Raw genomic sequence first — 16456 nt, forward strand, 5'->3', positions numbered from 1 at the left:
AAGTACATTTTGTTTGGAGGGCATGATTTATACAGATTTCTTCCAAAATATGGTGCATTAATTTAACATTAACAATAAGCAAGAAATGAGTTACAATATTCATTAATAATAGTTAACATAATTTAATAAACGTGCAGCTGTCCTTTACTGCTTTTTGTTAGCTCAATTCCATTATGTAATATTAAAAAAAAATACATAATTAACACTATACATTGTGTTTGTTAATGCTATAACTAAACTTTTCTTGTTACCTCATACAGTTTATTAATGTTAACATATGGAAACTTCTAGTAAACTGTTAAAACAATGGTTCTATGTGTGGGTTATAGATTTTTAAACATGTTTTTGTACTAATTGACCTGTTACTAATTTGAGACATGGTGCTTGTGACATCGAGTTTCCTTTATAATATAGCAGTCATATATTAAGTATATTAATATACAGATATAAAATTAATTGGGATTTTAAACATTTTTAGGTTATGCTCAACATACTCCTTTTTACTTCACTACTCCTGATCCTTCAGACATTTTATGCAACTCTCAGTAGTTGTATTTTCACTCAGTACATAATCTGCTGTCACAGACATGAGTAAGCTCTGCAGTCACAGCCCTTTTCTCTTTTTCCAAGCCAATTATCTAGGATTGGAAAAGAAAAAGTGTGCAAAAGGTTGGGTGAATCTACAAGTGGCTAATCTAATGTAGGCTGAGCAACCTTTAACCATTAACTTAAAAAAAGAAGAAGAAGATAATTCTTTGTGCAATTCTGACATCACATTTCCCATTTACTTCCTTCAGGTTTTTACAGTAAGTTATAAAATAAATATATTTTTATGCAGTTTCCATTCAAACATTTGTGATCTGTAAGTTTTCATTTTCTGTAAAAAATATGGCAATTTCAAAAAGAATGTTCTACTTTACAATTTTACACACCATTTAATTATGTGATGATGGCAAAGCTGAATTTTCAGCAGCTATTAAGCTAGGGCTGTAACCACCAAACACACACCAGATCATGTTTGAAATTCTTGCACTGCTCCGCTGCACTCCATTACGCATCTCTCTGTCTGTTGTTAGGATGACAAAATAGTTTAAAAGTTACATATTCAAGCTGATCTACCTCTAACAACACTCGTCAATGTCAAAATGACTGAGATGGCCAATCAGATGAAAGTAGGTGGGGTTTAGACTTCACAGAGGTAGAGCATGAATTCCAGCTAGAAGCATCATTGTGAAAAGGAGCCAGATTCAAGCCTCAAGAGGCAAAACACTTACACTTTAAATAACTACTGTTTTGTGACAGTTATTAAAATACAAGTTTTTCTCATTGAATGTAACAAGACAAGAAAAGTTTTGTGTTTCTGACATTTTAAGCATACAAATATGGAATGTGTGCAAATATTAATTTTACTTATCAGATAAAAACATATCTTCACCATGAATTCGCATTGATTTTCCTTTACCGTTTAATCTTTATACTTTATATATAAATAAAATCAGCTAAAGAAATATTCCCTAGTTTTATCAATATTGACAATAGCTGAATATTTAATCATTTCTTGCAGAGTTTTAATAAAAGCATTTATTTGAAACTGATTTAATTCGTTTGTTTAACTGATTTATGTCTTTTCTCTCACTTCTGATCAGTTTAACACATTCTTCCTTCAATTACAGTATTAATTTATTTTAAAAAGCACAATCTTACTGACGCCAAAGCACTGAATGGCGTAACACTACTCCACAAAGAACACACAAATATACTGTGTATACTCTATACTATTAGGTCTGAAACTATATATTCAGGGTAGAGTTGTAGAGTAATCATGTGATACAGTTTACAAGCATGTGTATCAACCAAATATAGTGTGTTTCAGCCACTAACAAATATTAAAATAAACTCTGGATGGGTAAAATGCAATGAAATTTCAATAAAATACATATACGTGCTTATGATAACACAATGTTATCATAAAATCGTCAAACATTTCTTTTAATTGCAATGCATTTAATAAGAAATCCACAACGGGTCTTTGAGGATGTGGAGCTGCCAAGAGATAAAGGCAGAATAAGAGGCCTATTGTGTTTAGCTGTATCATGCGAACATGCATTACGAGAAGAAAACCCCCCGACTTGATTACATACGCGACGGAATGAGTACACAAGAATAAAGGCTTACCTGCTTGTGGATTTATGTGGGTAAGAAGCTAGAATGTAAGCGTGTATGAATGTGTGGCTGTTCCACCTGCCTGCTGTTACTGTGGAGCTGCGCTATTACCTGGAGTCAGGTGTCACATTGCACAGGTGCAAAGAGAACTCAAGAATGCTCATAGCGGTGCTGTGTGCTCACTGAGCACCTTTACATGCATACCAACAACATAACTCATAAAAAATCTGTTTTTTGAATCCAGATTTTCATCCAGTAACCTGAATGCATGTGCAAGACTTAATATTAAGTCAATTAATTTGGTGTTAGTTAAATTAAAGCACAATACTTAGCATAATAAACTAAAAGGTGTACTAAGCAATTTTACAAAATGGTACTGATATTTGAAAACACCAACGAACATGCCCATAACTTAAATAGACTTTGACACTTTTTGATATTTCCACTTACTACTACACACACCCCTTCACAGCAAGCATTTTTTGTTCAAAATAAGATGTCCAAACTTAGTTTGACTACAAAAGGCTAAATTTGGGATGTCAGTGAAAATCTAATAGACATCAAATCTAAATTTAAATACACAGGAATAAATTATATGACTAATCTAGTTTTTGTTATCGTTAGATTTTCACTGACAGCCCAAAATTAGAGTTGTTTTATCCAAGCCTTCTATTAAACACAAAATTGCTCAACAAGGGTTACTGCTGATTGTCTGCAAGTAAAAATATTGTCGTGCGCTCTCTCTCTCTCTGCAGTATTACACCTGTGCAGTTTAACAAGCTGACAGAAAGCAGGTTTAGCGTTTATATGCTTGGTGAAAACAGCATAAGGGGTAAGAATCTTGCTGTGAAGTTTGGATTATGCTTCAGATGTTTTTAGAACTTACTCTGATAATGGAACATCTGTTAACACATTTATATGCATTGTTAGCTTATTAACCATAATCAGGTTAAGAACGTGCATGCTAATCACTATGAAGATGAATATTGAATGATACAAACTATAGAAATTTTATTTTCAGTTGACACAAGGGAGACAAATCACTTCTGTGTTTGAGTATAAGGTGCAAATACTTGTATTGAAAGCTACTTTAAAACTGTGGCTTGATAATCTAGAAGCTACTCATCTAGAGACAGTTGCTGAGCTACTGTCAAACTAAGTTTTGTAAATACCTTATTTTTTATGTTGTTTTTTTAACAGGAAAATAAAGTATGTGTAGCAAACAAAGTGGGTGATCAGCAAAGACCCTTGAGCTTGAGGAAATTAAACTTAGGTGGTCATAAAAACCATTTTATGTGCTTTGTGTGGATGCACTAACCGGAAGCATACACTGAATGCATTGCACTTCAACCAATCTTTACTTAAAACAACAATAATTTTCCACCAACAGTCAGACACATGTATGAGCACACTTTTTTTGGACTGTGTTCTTGTCTATCTGTGCCTATATGTGTAGTGGGTGTTATTCTTGAAACATTCATTGTATTTCACGTATTTATTATCTTCTACATATTACTGTCAACATTACTAAGTGTATGTTGTTTTGTGTTTAGGGAGTGTGTTGTTTTATTTCGTCTTTATTTTGCACTGTCTGGAGCCAGCACCTATAAGCTTTTCACTCATCATAGTACACGTGCTGCTGCTGATGTGACAATAAAAGTGATTTGATTTGAAGACTATTAGCGCCTTCTGAAAAAAGTAGCTATATCTACTCTACAAGTTACTTCCTAAAAGTAATTAGTTACATTGAAGTATGTTTTTACAAAGGTGTTTTGTATATTACAAAAAGTGTAAATAAATGTACATATTTTTGGTAATTAAGACAGTTTCAATGCAATCATATTGACAAGGCTAAATGTTTTATGATACAATCAAATTTCTCAGACTGTAAAAAGACAAAGTACAAAACTGCAACAAATGTAGCAATGCAATTAAAATAATTAAATTAAGCACAAATGTTCTTAAAACGAATGACTACGGCAATTAAATCCAGAAAAAAACAACATTCTTACTTCATGCATTGAATTTTAACTCTTGTTATTTATTACAGCCCCCTTTGAATGTTTTTTTTCTTTTTTAAATATTTCCCAAATGATGTTTAACGGTGCTAAGAAATTTCACAGTATGTCTTAGGGACAAAATTATAAGCCCCTTTAAGCTATATATTTTTTCAATACAGAACAAACCATCATTATACAATAACTTGTCTAATTACCCTAACCTGCCTAGTTAACCTAGTTAAGCCTTTAAGTGTCACTTTAAGCTGTATAGAAGTGTCTTGAAAAATATCTAGTAAAATATTATTTACTGTCATCTTGGCAAAAATTAAATAAATCAGTTATTAGACATAAGTTATTAAAACTTTTATGTTTTGAAATGTGTTAAAAAAAATCTTCTCTCCGATAAACAGAAATCAGGGAAAAAATAAACAGGGGGCTAATAATTCAGGGGGCTAATAATTCTGACTTCAGCTGTACACAAATGTAAACCCATGACATGTGTGATTTACAAATAGATGGCTGTAATACACTATTGTAGTATGTGATCTTGTAAGATGAGGATATGCTGCTTCAGATCCCCGCAAATTCACTAAATTAATAGCTGTTGTTAATCCACAACTCTGTACTGAAAAAGTAGTTAGCTACTAGAAAAGCTACATTGTATCATCAGAAGCTGAGCTACTCCCAACACTGAGATATATTGTGATTTTGATTCACATATTAGGTATTTGAGGAAAAGTTAAAAACCAACTTGTGCTATTTTAGAAATAAGAGTTTTTGTGTGAGAAATGTTAGAAAAATATCTATTATTTTTCAGTTTTTATTTACTTGTTGGTTTTTTGTTTGCCTTGTTGAATATTACAGCTCATTGCCTCGCAATAAGGTCCATTCAAGTGGTCTGTCCAAAAAGGATAGGGTAAGGAGGAAGGGTGGTTATAAAATAATGTTTACTTGTGCATTGATTGGATTCTGTAATGTGTAGATGTGAAAATATAAAGGATATTGATAAAAATAAAGATATTAGTAGAAGAATGCATTGGTATTTGTTGATATAAAGAGCCATTTGGGTAAATTGCCAATCTCTGTTGTTTAATTCAAGAATTGAATTTGGTATTATTACGTTCACAATCAAGGTAAAATCTCATAGGCCTTGTTAGAACTGAGTTTGGTCAAACCTTTTTTAAATATGCTGCGTCTTCAGATTTCAGTCGATTTAAATTACAATGACATAGTATTGAGGTTGAGTTGATGGTGTGTCATTGTTTCTAATTGGTAACATGGTTTTAGAGTGAGTGTATGGTATGTTGTAATTGCTGTTTGTGCATACAGTGTGGGTAATTTTGGCTGCCTGTCTTGGTCAGGACACTCCTGAGATTTTACCATCTCCATGAAATAACCATTTAAATAAACGTGATGTTGATTTTGGAAGAAACATGAGGTTTCTCAGTTATTCACAAATGATCAATTACATTGTGAAAAAACAGTTGGTACACATTTTCATACCACCATAAAACTCTCACAATGTATGTATTTGTGTGTTCCTGGTGGGATTTCTGTTTGCATGATGTCCTATGTGAAAGCTGAGTGGCGAGATGTGTTTACACATGTGACCGAAAACAATCCTAGAATGTGTCTGAGTGAGGAGAAAGTGGGTGCTGATGGTGAGGTTGAGCGCTTGTTTATACAGCTCTCTCTGTTGCTGCTCACAGAATGGCACTTTGTTCATTGGCCAGCTTAGCTGGGGCAGGAAGAACAGACATGCATTGATCATTTCAAACTGCTCAACGTGCACAAAGACTGTGGCTGTAAGCTTGTTTGTCAGCGTATGTGAGGATGCGTGTGTGTATTGTGTTAAAACAATTTCTAAGAACAAGGGCTTCTATTAACAGCATGAAGACATGTGGTGGATCAATGACAGCAGAAACTGCTACCTGTCTCCAGTGTCAGAAAACAGCTCTAATAGGGGTAATTTAGAGTAATCTACCTTCCTGTGGGCATCTGACCATGTAAAAACTTGACCTTTAATGCATATTGCATTACTTCATCAAAATTCTTAATTGGAAAACATGTATGATTGTTACTTGTGAAGTAGAATCCACAGTAAATACACAAGTAGCTGTAATCTGTTTATATTTTACTTAGAATTGTTACTTAAATTTACAATTATTTCTGATTAAATTAAATGAATACATTTAAGTCAGATCTACTCTGCTTTCTGTACTCATTGTGCAGTTTTACTGTTTTTGAGTTGTATTGATGCAGTTATATAATTGCTTTCATTGTTAGCTGTAGTAACTTGCTGTTTTTACATCTGGAGATAATTTTCTACTCATAGTCATACTCAAAAAAAAGTTATACTATAAAATATTGTCATTGAGGAGGGATAAGATAAAAAGATAAATGCTGCGTCTCAATTCGCATATACTCTACATCCTAAATAGTATTGTAACATTAGTATGTTCCTAACCATAGTATGTTGAAAAGAGTATGCCAGAGGTTAAAAATTTGTAGTGTAGAAGCGTCAATACTCTAACCGCTAATATGTATTGCCCACAATACATTGCATGTTGGATGTAAATTTGATTAGAACTACAAACTCACATAAAAAGAGTAAACAAACTACAAACATGGCGGACACGCGAGACCAACTGTCAAGTAGTGAGGCTACAGTGAAATTGTGACTGTTAACTAATATCTAGCCCACTGGAACATGTTTAAATCACATTTTCTGTGTTATATTTCAACTGCAATAACATTGTGAACTTATATCAAGATATGTTTGTACATTAACTCCTGTATGCATTTTACTAAAAGAGCTGAGGAGATTTCTCTACATGAAGGACTCGTGAATGGCAAATTACCTTGCTGCTACTGCTGCTTCTAAGGTAGGAAATTAAATATGAAAGAAATGTAGATGATGTGTCGAGATGATTGACAGGGGACGGAACTAAGCAGCATAACAATCTTTTCCTTTACAAAAAAAGTACATAATTTTAGGGCGTGTGGCGTAGTATAAGTATGTGAATTGGAATGCAGCAAAAAAAGACACGTTTTGTGGTATATGGTTATCAGAGTAGAGTATTAATATTTTTTAAATAAAAGTACAATGTAAAAACATATGTAGACATTAATGCATTATATTAAGCAATGCATTTAAATAGTAATATATTACTTTAGTAGCATAGTTGTTGAATAAAAACACATAATTTAAAGTGACTCTGCATGGTTTACTTATCCCTTCCCATGGTACCAATATAATGCCCAAGCACTTTGAACTGTCATGAAAACTAACATGAATAAACAATTGAATAATCAACTAAAAATTATGCTATATTACTATGATTCAGCTGCAGGTGCCATCTATTGGCAAGACAGGAATTAAGCATAAATGGACACCACCATAAATGTTCGTTTCCCTGAATAGTGTACTATTTAAAGGCAATATCAGACACAGCCACTCTCTTTATGATGGGAGACATTGGAACTTTCACTAAACAGTTTTTTTCCCCCAAAAACACACTGCTTTTAATAGTTAACAATGGATTTATTCGCTCTGTCAATTTGTTGACTGAAATTTAACTGTTGACTAAAGCACTGGTTCAGTCAACAATAAAAACACCAACAATTCGTCTGGGCCAATTTTTTTTTAGGAACTACAAAAGAAACACAAACAGTAACTGGCAATATTGCGCTTGAAATATAAGTTACCAAATATGAACCTTCACTAACATTTACTGAACTGCTGTGTACAAACATTACTAGCAGTTATGCTGTTTTATAATGGCTAAAAACAGTATGCTTTTGGTGTGTCTTAAATTGTTGTTTACACATGTAAAAAATTAATTTTTGTAAACGTTTCTATGTATGTCCTGTGAGCCCTTTATTTGCACACTCAAAACACATCGATTACAAATGGCCATGTCCCTCAGTTACTGTTAATTAAGATCTCATAGGATAATATGTCCTCTCAAAGGACAAGAACACTTAGCAGCGAGCATAAACAATTAAACCTGTCATTTCTGCTATCCTCAGCACTACTGACACGCATGTTCATGAGCATGCAATGCTTTTTTATGAACAAGCAATGCTTTGTGAAAGCATTCGTGCTGATCTGTGCAGTTTTCTTGATTTAAAAATAATTTCTCCTGTGTGTTGAGATGAGTTAGTAAACTATCTTTAAACTAGATTATTAATCTAACGTATCAGTGTTTGACTCAAACAGTTTCATGGCAGTAAAATGTACAGTAGGTGTGCTTGAGAAACCTATTCAGAAACAGTCATTATTGGATTATCAGTGGTGTGGAAATTATACACTGTGGCTTCAACACTACTATTTTCAGTTGTTTGCTTTCGCTTCTAAAAATATGTTCATTATCTTGCTGGTGTTTCTAGCACTCGCTAACATTCAGAATCTCTTGCACCGGAGTCTTTCTTGGATGTGTTAAACCTCAGAGACTGTATAGTGACTCACCCTGGCAGTGAATACTGGCATTTAATAAGAACTCCCACAGAACAGACACAGAAGGGAATCGTCGTAGAATCCGATTCAATATGAAAACATTACCTTTCAAGATCTGTAAAAGAGCAGGCCAAGACGAGCAGCCCACTCTAATAAAGCACATGGCCCCTGGTGATCCCAAATTGCAGAATATGAATCCATCGAGAACTATTTTATAGTCTTCGATTTGATTGATATGTTGCAAATTAATGCATTGATTTCCAGTCAATTCTTAATTATATAACTCTTTGCTTAATTAAACACCTAAAGATGACATAACAAAAACTGTCTATCGATCCATCCCTCCATTCATCCATCTATCTATCCATCATTCTATCCATCCGTTTATCCATCCAACCATTCATCCGTCCATCCATCCGTCCATCCATCCATCCATCCATCCATCCATCCAACTATCTATCTATCTATCTATTTATCTATCTATCTGTCTATCTGTCTGTCTGTCTGTCTGTCTATCTATCTATCTATCTATCTATCTATCTATCTATCTATCTATCTATCTATCTATCTATCTATCTATCTATCTATCTATCTATCTATCTATCTATCTATCTATCTATCTATCTATCTATCTATCTATCTATCTATTTATTTGTCTGTCAGTCCAAAGTGAAATCATTATGTCTATCATTGTAACATGATATCCATTGTTCTAACATTCTATCTATCTTTCTGTCTGTCTCTAGGCACTAACACCCCCCCCCCCCCCCTTTTATTGACAGCTTCTGTAAATACTGTATTCCATAAATACTGCATGCGCTTATTATGCACAAATAATTATGTATGGCCAAAAATGTGAAGTCATACACACTGAGCTTTACAGTTTTTTTCAGTCGCTTTGGTGCATTTCTCACTACACTATTTATATTTGCACAACAGGTAATGCATTTCTCAAAACAAATAGTCATTTGTGCACATTCTAGTAGCAGTTTCTCATTCTTTTCAACAAATTGCAAATGCTTTTGAACATGCATCAATTGCTTTCATACAACTCTCTGCTGTTTATAACATTATCATCTGCTTATGTCATGTCAGTCAAAATTAACTAAACTTGTGAATGCTGAATAGTCATTCCATATAAAACTATTAGTCTTCATTTCATTACTTGAGTCATTACATACAAAAATGTTGAACTAGTTGTCAAAATCTGTCAAACAAATTTTATAAAACAAATTTAAATCTTTATTTTCCTGAAAATTGAACAAAAAGGATAGGGTAAGGAGGAAGGATGCAAAAGGGATGCAAAAAATTGAACAATTTGATGAATGATTTACAGACCTGTGTATGTTGTAGGCTCAGTTCCAATATGTACTGCAATATTGTTTACAGTTGTGCACAGCTCTACGTAAAGGGAGTTTTGTTGTAAATAAGGGTGTGTTTATTACAGTATTTTGCACAATGCTGGGAATAAATTAGGATTGCAAAGAGCAAATGCAGTAAAAATGTGAAACATACATATTCAGTGTCTTGTACTCAGATAACTCACTCAATGCAGTGATGTCTAACTTTACTATAGTTTTCAAATGGCTGTGCAAATAGTATATAGTGCTGTCTTGAGCATTTTCAAGAAGTGTCACCAAAATCTGACTTTTTTGCATTGAAAAAATGTAGAGAGTAAACTGTCATAATAAAAACATGACTAAGCCATTTGACTATCTTGTTCATAAACAATGGTGTCAGGACTTTTCATTTTGATGATACTGACACTTTGATTGACATGAATACTTGCTTTTGAGGAATGAACTATCCATTTTGAGCATGTGACACACTTTTGCAGGTTATCAGCTAGGTTTTGCAGTTTGTACTAATTGTTTTGAGAAATGCATTAACTGTTGTGCAACAATGCACTAGTGTTGTGAGAAACGCACCAAAGCGACTGAGAAAAACTGTAAATTACATTTGACTTTAAATATGCCTTTCTTTTTCTACATAATGATATAAAACATTTAGCCATTCTTAAATGTATTAATCACAATACATTTGTATGAAACATATTGGCAACTTCTATATGAATTATTATGTTATTATCAGCAATATACATTAGATTTTTGTTTTTAAATTCAGGGGTCCGTTCTTCGTACCTCGCTTAAATGATCTAAGATGATTTGGCAGATCCTGGATCTTTTAATCTTGATAACTGATCTCTCGCTAATTTGGTTCTTCAAACAAGTTCGCGAATCAGATTAGAATGTCTAGATGAACTGATCTGAGATCGCTGCGTGTGTTGTGAAGGACAGATCTATCGATCCTCGAAATCATGATCAGCAGTGCAAAGATTGGCTGACGGCACAGCAGCGTGACGACATCATCTGATTAATATTCAATTATCCATGTGAGCAAAATTACATCAAATTAGCAGTAAACGGCTTGTTAAATATGATACGCAATAACCTTCCACATTTGTTGTGAGCTGCAGGCTTTACTCTTTCATGTGTCAAGAGTATTCATCATGTATTTCAATGCATATCAGTGTATTTAGTTCTACATTTAGAAAAGATTTTCTTTATTATAATAGCCGTTTTTTTAATCGCTGTATGGAATAACTGGATGTTTTCAAAAGCAGTTTGATATTGGTAAAGGCGTCTGCAACTTTTGTTAAGCATAATCACTGGCATATTAACTGTCAAAACATGTTTATGACTGCATTAATGTATAATTTATTTTTTTAAAAAGTCACACATTGTGCATTTCTATTATACACAAATTGTACTAAAGCGATCTAAAAAGTTCATGTTTTCTCTTTGCACCAGCAGGTGGCAGTCTTTGTACTTTCATTTCGAGAGTGCAGATTGCATAAGTTTTATTAATATGTATAACTTTATTTATTTTATTAATAACTATAACTTTGTATATATATTTAAAATAGTTACTATTTTCCCAAGTGTATATAACTACTATTGTAAAAAATATCAGAATTCGGTACATACCTTCTCTATTATCTTTGCTTGAACTGAGCCGATCTTATCCTGTTTATATAAACTGAACCTGCTCCCGATCAGGTTTAAGCTAGCAGAACTGTTGCTATGTCAACAACTCTCGGATCAGCTTTGAAGAACGAAACGATTCTGGATCGTGTCAAATCGTTAATATCCAAATCCAGCTAACTGAGTAATCCACGTATGAAGAACGGACCCCAGCTCTTAAATCTGGTTACTTACATATTTTTGTTTTTATATTTTCCAGTCGTCTTCAATGTGTCTATCATGCCAAAGCGGGGGTGGGGGGGGGGGGGGGTGGATGTTCATTCTCTGAAACATTTTTTAAAAATCTAAAGTTTAAAAAAATATTTACACGAAAAGTACTTTAAAGACCAGCATCACAATATCCACTTCATATAAATGCCATTGAGTTTTGATTGCTTCACCTTAGTTAATATTTATTTCTTTATTTCTTAATTTTATTTATTTATTTATTCATTCATTCACATATAGATTTTTCTGTGAGAGAATTCTAGCCTGAACAAATGCACTGAAGTCTGGTTGAATGTGAGGTGGATATGTGATGTAATGATCATCACTGAGAGAGGATCTGTATCTGTATTGTTAAATTGTTAATCTGAAATAATTAGCCAACCTTTATTACTGTGTAATTCCATATAAGTGTGAGGCTGCCTGGTTAGTTCCTGTCACATGACTTGTGGTTCGCTAGTGGCACTCTGAATATTTAGATTTTTTCAACTCACGGTGCCTGAAAAACGTGAGCGTGACATACAGCATGTGCATCCCTTCCTATTTGCACGCTGAACCCGACCATCTCCATTTAAAATAATTAAACTAAACGCGCAAAGGCATTATATATGAAAGTCCCCTTTTGTTGACTCACAATATCAGATCTGTGCATTGCAAAGCCCTGTTTGCGGTTAAATTTAAATTAAATAAATAATTCAGACAGGCAGATGAAAGAAGCCGTAAAAATGCCCAGGTCTGTGCTAAAGATTTATACTGATGGACATGACACAAAAGTGGTCATTTACTCCGAAATTATAAGGAAATAAATGTTAATAATATAGGAAACTTAAGATGGCAAGAATGTCATTATATGCATCCTGAACCCAGAATTGATCTAAGTTATAGACCACTTCTATTTCTCACTATAAATGTAGAAAATTGAAAGAAAAGTACGTGAATTCTTCTCCTATGTAGAGTAAAAAAGAAAAAATACTGGCATAACAATATGTTGTTGTGTTGTAAATGATGATTTAATTTAAAATTGAATAGAATGTCTATAAAAACCACCAAATCTGTGTTGATCAAAAGTTGTGTGTAGTCAAGGACTGACCTGTGTTCTGCTAAGGTGTTTCCCGTACAACATGACTTTGTGGTTTGGATGAAATTAGAGCTGCTTTTATCTAAGAATTATCACCGGGCAGCCACAGCTATTGTATAATATTCCACTGTTCGCAGAGAACTGAAGTGTCTTACTTACAGCATAGAGTTGCTGATTAAAATGAGAGGAGGAACTGGGTTGGACCAGGTAATGTAATTACAGAGAATTCTCTAACAGACACACATTTCCTAACCATGCCCTGTCACAGTCTTTCTATCAAACACACACAAACACAGTGGCTGTTTTTTATGCAGAACAAACAGCTGTGAATACAGAAGGCATCTGCATGCACTAGAACTGGATAAATCTGGTCTTTGTTTCGTCAGTCTGCCTTTCTGACCCCTTCCGTTCCTAAAATGTCCCTTGTTTTGTACAGAGACTTGTGCAGAGTCATTGTTAACAGAGGTCTGTGCTGATTATGTTCTGCTATTTGAGATTTACATCAATAGTTTTGTGTGTGCGCATCCTGCTCCACATTCATAAGCTTTAGTCAAAGCATCAACCTTTCAGATAAATTATTAAACTAGCATTTATTATTAATTCTGAAATTATTCACAAAGTATCAGAATTTAGAGCAAACATGTACATAAAAAAGATAAGTATGTTAAAAATGCATGAAATGAGCACATAATCGTTGTGTTTACACTAATGAGGACCAACTGAACTCTAAAGCTTTCAATCTCAAATGCATGTGAATCACACACTTGCCCTGGTGAATTGTCTGACCTACATGTCAGTGATAATGTGCTCTAGTGTATAGACAACATTTTCACTGTAAATGTAAAGTTTAGTTATTGGAAATATTAAGAGACCACTTAAGATTTCTCATTTTCTCTGAATAAACATGTATTTACTTTGTGTTTGAGTAAAATGCTCATATTTGTTTAACCATATAAAGGTATTTTTAACACTTTTTTTTTACATTTCAGATAAAAATATTGTCATTGTGAGTTTTTTTTGAAAACTGGTCAAAATGACAATGATTTTATTTGTTGTGATTTGAAAATCATGGTTATTCCACCAAATATTGCATTTGCATTAGGGATGCTCCGATCGATCGGCCATAGATTGGTATCTGCCAATAATCGCATTTCATGGTTCAATTGGTGCTCACTAATAATAATTTTTTTAAATATCAGAGTTGAAACTATGTTTTTAACAATATTGCAAGTTTATTAAAACCTGGCTGGAAATATTAGAAAAAAAATTTTTATTACTTAATGTAATAATATAACTTATTATAATATACTTATTGCAATAAACAGTAGTTTATGGACCTGCTTCCTTTTAGTAAAGAAGTAATGGATTTATAGGAGTGCATTTTAACTTCCTATGCATCAAATATGCGCTACTAACTTCATAGAGACATGTTGAATATTTACTTCATTATTTGCAATGTTTCTAAATCACTTTGTTAGTGATTTTTCTTACCAATTTTTGTATCTGTTTTATATATTATTTTCAGTAAAGCTGCTTCTGACCATTACATGTCCACACTAAATGCAACATCTTTAATTTATTCTCAAGAACAGAGATATCCACTTAAATATCATACTTAGAGGGAAAATGTGCTTTTTGCATTATAAAGCTTAAAGCATCAGAATCGGTAGAGCTTGGCGATATGGCAAAAATCCAATCTCGATATTTGTTTTCCATATTGAACAATTACAATATAAATATACATATATTTATAAAATAACATAAAATACATTTTTATATATAAAATATGTTTAAATGTGCTGGATGAGTTGGCAGTTCATCCCGCTGTGGCGACCCCGGATTAATAAAGGGGCTAAGCCGAAAAGAAAATGAATGATATATATTGTTAATGCTTTCAGATTTAAAAGAGTACCCCAACAATGACTGAAGCTACAAAAATTAGATGGTTCATTAAATGGCATAACATTTTTGGCTGATAAATTTTGAGTGGCTGAAAATTCGGTACATCTCTAATTTCAACACACTTTTAGATTCCTATTATTGCACATTTCTGCCGTGTAATTGGCTCTAACATCAGTATAGAGTAAAAAAGTCCAGAGGTTATCATTGTTCATTCATTCATTTACTTTTCGGGTTAGTATCTTTATTAATTTGGGGTCGCCAAAGCGGAATGAACTGACAATTTATCCAGCATATGTTTTACGCAGCGGATGGCTTATCATTGTTATTGACATAAATTTGATTGCGATTCGATATAATATCGTTTATCAGCCCAGCCCTACGAACTGGTATTGGCCGATCACCATGACAAGGAATTGGTACTTGGGATCAGCTGCAAAAATCCTGATCGGAGCATCCCTAGTTTCCATTCTTAATCTTTTTAAGTTAACACATTGGTATTTCGTTGCCTATAACTAACTCAAACATTACTGAAAACCAATTGTCATTTTATGCTCTACATTTTTTATTTAAATGTAAAAAAGAAATTGGTAGTTTGAAGAAATTTTTTTATTTTTTATTCAAATGCATATATATATATATATATATATATATATATATATATATATATATATATATATATTTATTTTTTACATAGTTGTGTATATTTCTCAGCGAATATGAGAATTTGATAATCGTGACTTAATATTTCAAATTTAAGTGTTCATCTCTGCTTACACTGTGAAAAATGCCGGTTTCCTCATTTCACAATTCCTTCATGTTATCCCAACACAATTTGATTAAGTTAGCTTAGTCGTTTTTCAAATTTAAGTATAACAACATAAAAGAATTAAGTTGTCCCCCAAAAAACTCATATTAAATACGTAGTTTGAACAAGCAGCAAAAGTAATTTCAAGCAGTACTTAAGTGCAGATTGCATTACAGGGTTCACTTTACTTTGTAAGTGTCTATTAGTGTCTACTATTGCATGACAGTGTCTATCGATGCCCATTTATTTTAATATCTGCACCCTAGGGCAATGTGAATTCCTCTAGGGATCAATGGACAACTCTATATTAGTTTTGTCTGTCTGTGTCAAACTACAACTAGAGGGCAATGTTATACCACATAATGCTTTGGGGCCAATTGTCTCTCACGTTAAAACCACAAGCAGGGTTTAATTAGGCCATATTCTGGTGGAAAATAGCATCCTATAAAGTCCAGCATGCTTGAGGCACACCCATTGCTGTCTAGAGATGTGTAACCTTATTCAGATTATGCTGCGGGATCGTCTGTCGTACCAACAAAAGCAAAGACACTCCAGTCAAACACACAGGGGCCTTTCCCCTTCACTGGTCAACTTGTATTGATGCAGTACTTTTTATGGATTAATATTAATTGGCCTTTTCATGAATTATTTACGGTGGGAGGAAGCCTCGGGAGCAGTTTCTCTGGTTTCCTCTACGCGAACGCACAAATCTCCAGGGTGAATGTGAGGAACATGCCCCCGAACTGAGGTCAGCAGTGGGAATTTCTGGGGCTGTTTCCTGTCTTATAGAGGGAAATTTCT

The 16456-nt window shown here is 33.5% G+C and overlaps 1 protein-coding gene across 8 annotated transcripts in view; it reads right to left on the bottom strand.

The window, feature by feature from the left end:
* Positions 1-16456, bottom strand: part of cracd (capping protein inhibiting regulator of actin dynamics) — a 41422-nt gene that overhangs the window by 23253 nt on the left and 1713 nt on the right. For 2 of the 8 annotated variants that reach the window (XM_087297799.1, XM_087297795.1), the window contains exon 1: positions 2176-2304. The gene's annotated coding sequence lies outside the window, so the exon portion shown is untranslated. 8 annotated transcript variants of the gene reach the window in all.

Source organism: Danio rerio, chromosome 20 (assembly GCF_052040795.2).
Source record: "Danio rerio strain M-AB ecotype USA chromosome 20, GRCz13ab, whole genome shotgun sequence".
NCBI lineage: Eukaryota > Metazoa > Chordata > Actinopteri > Cypriniformes > Danionidae > Danio > Danio rerio.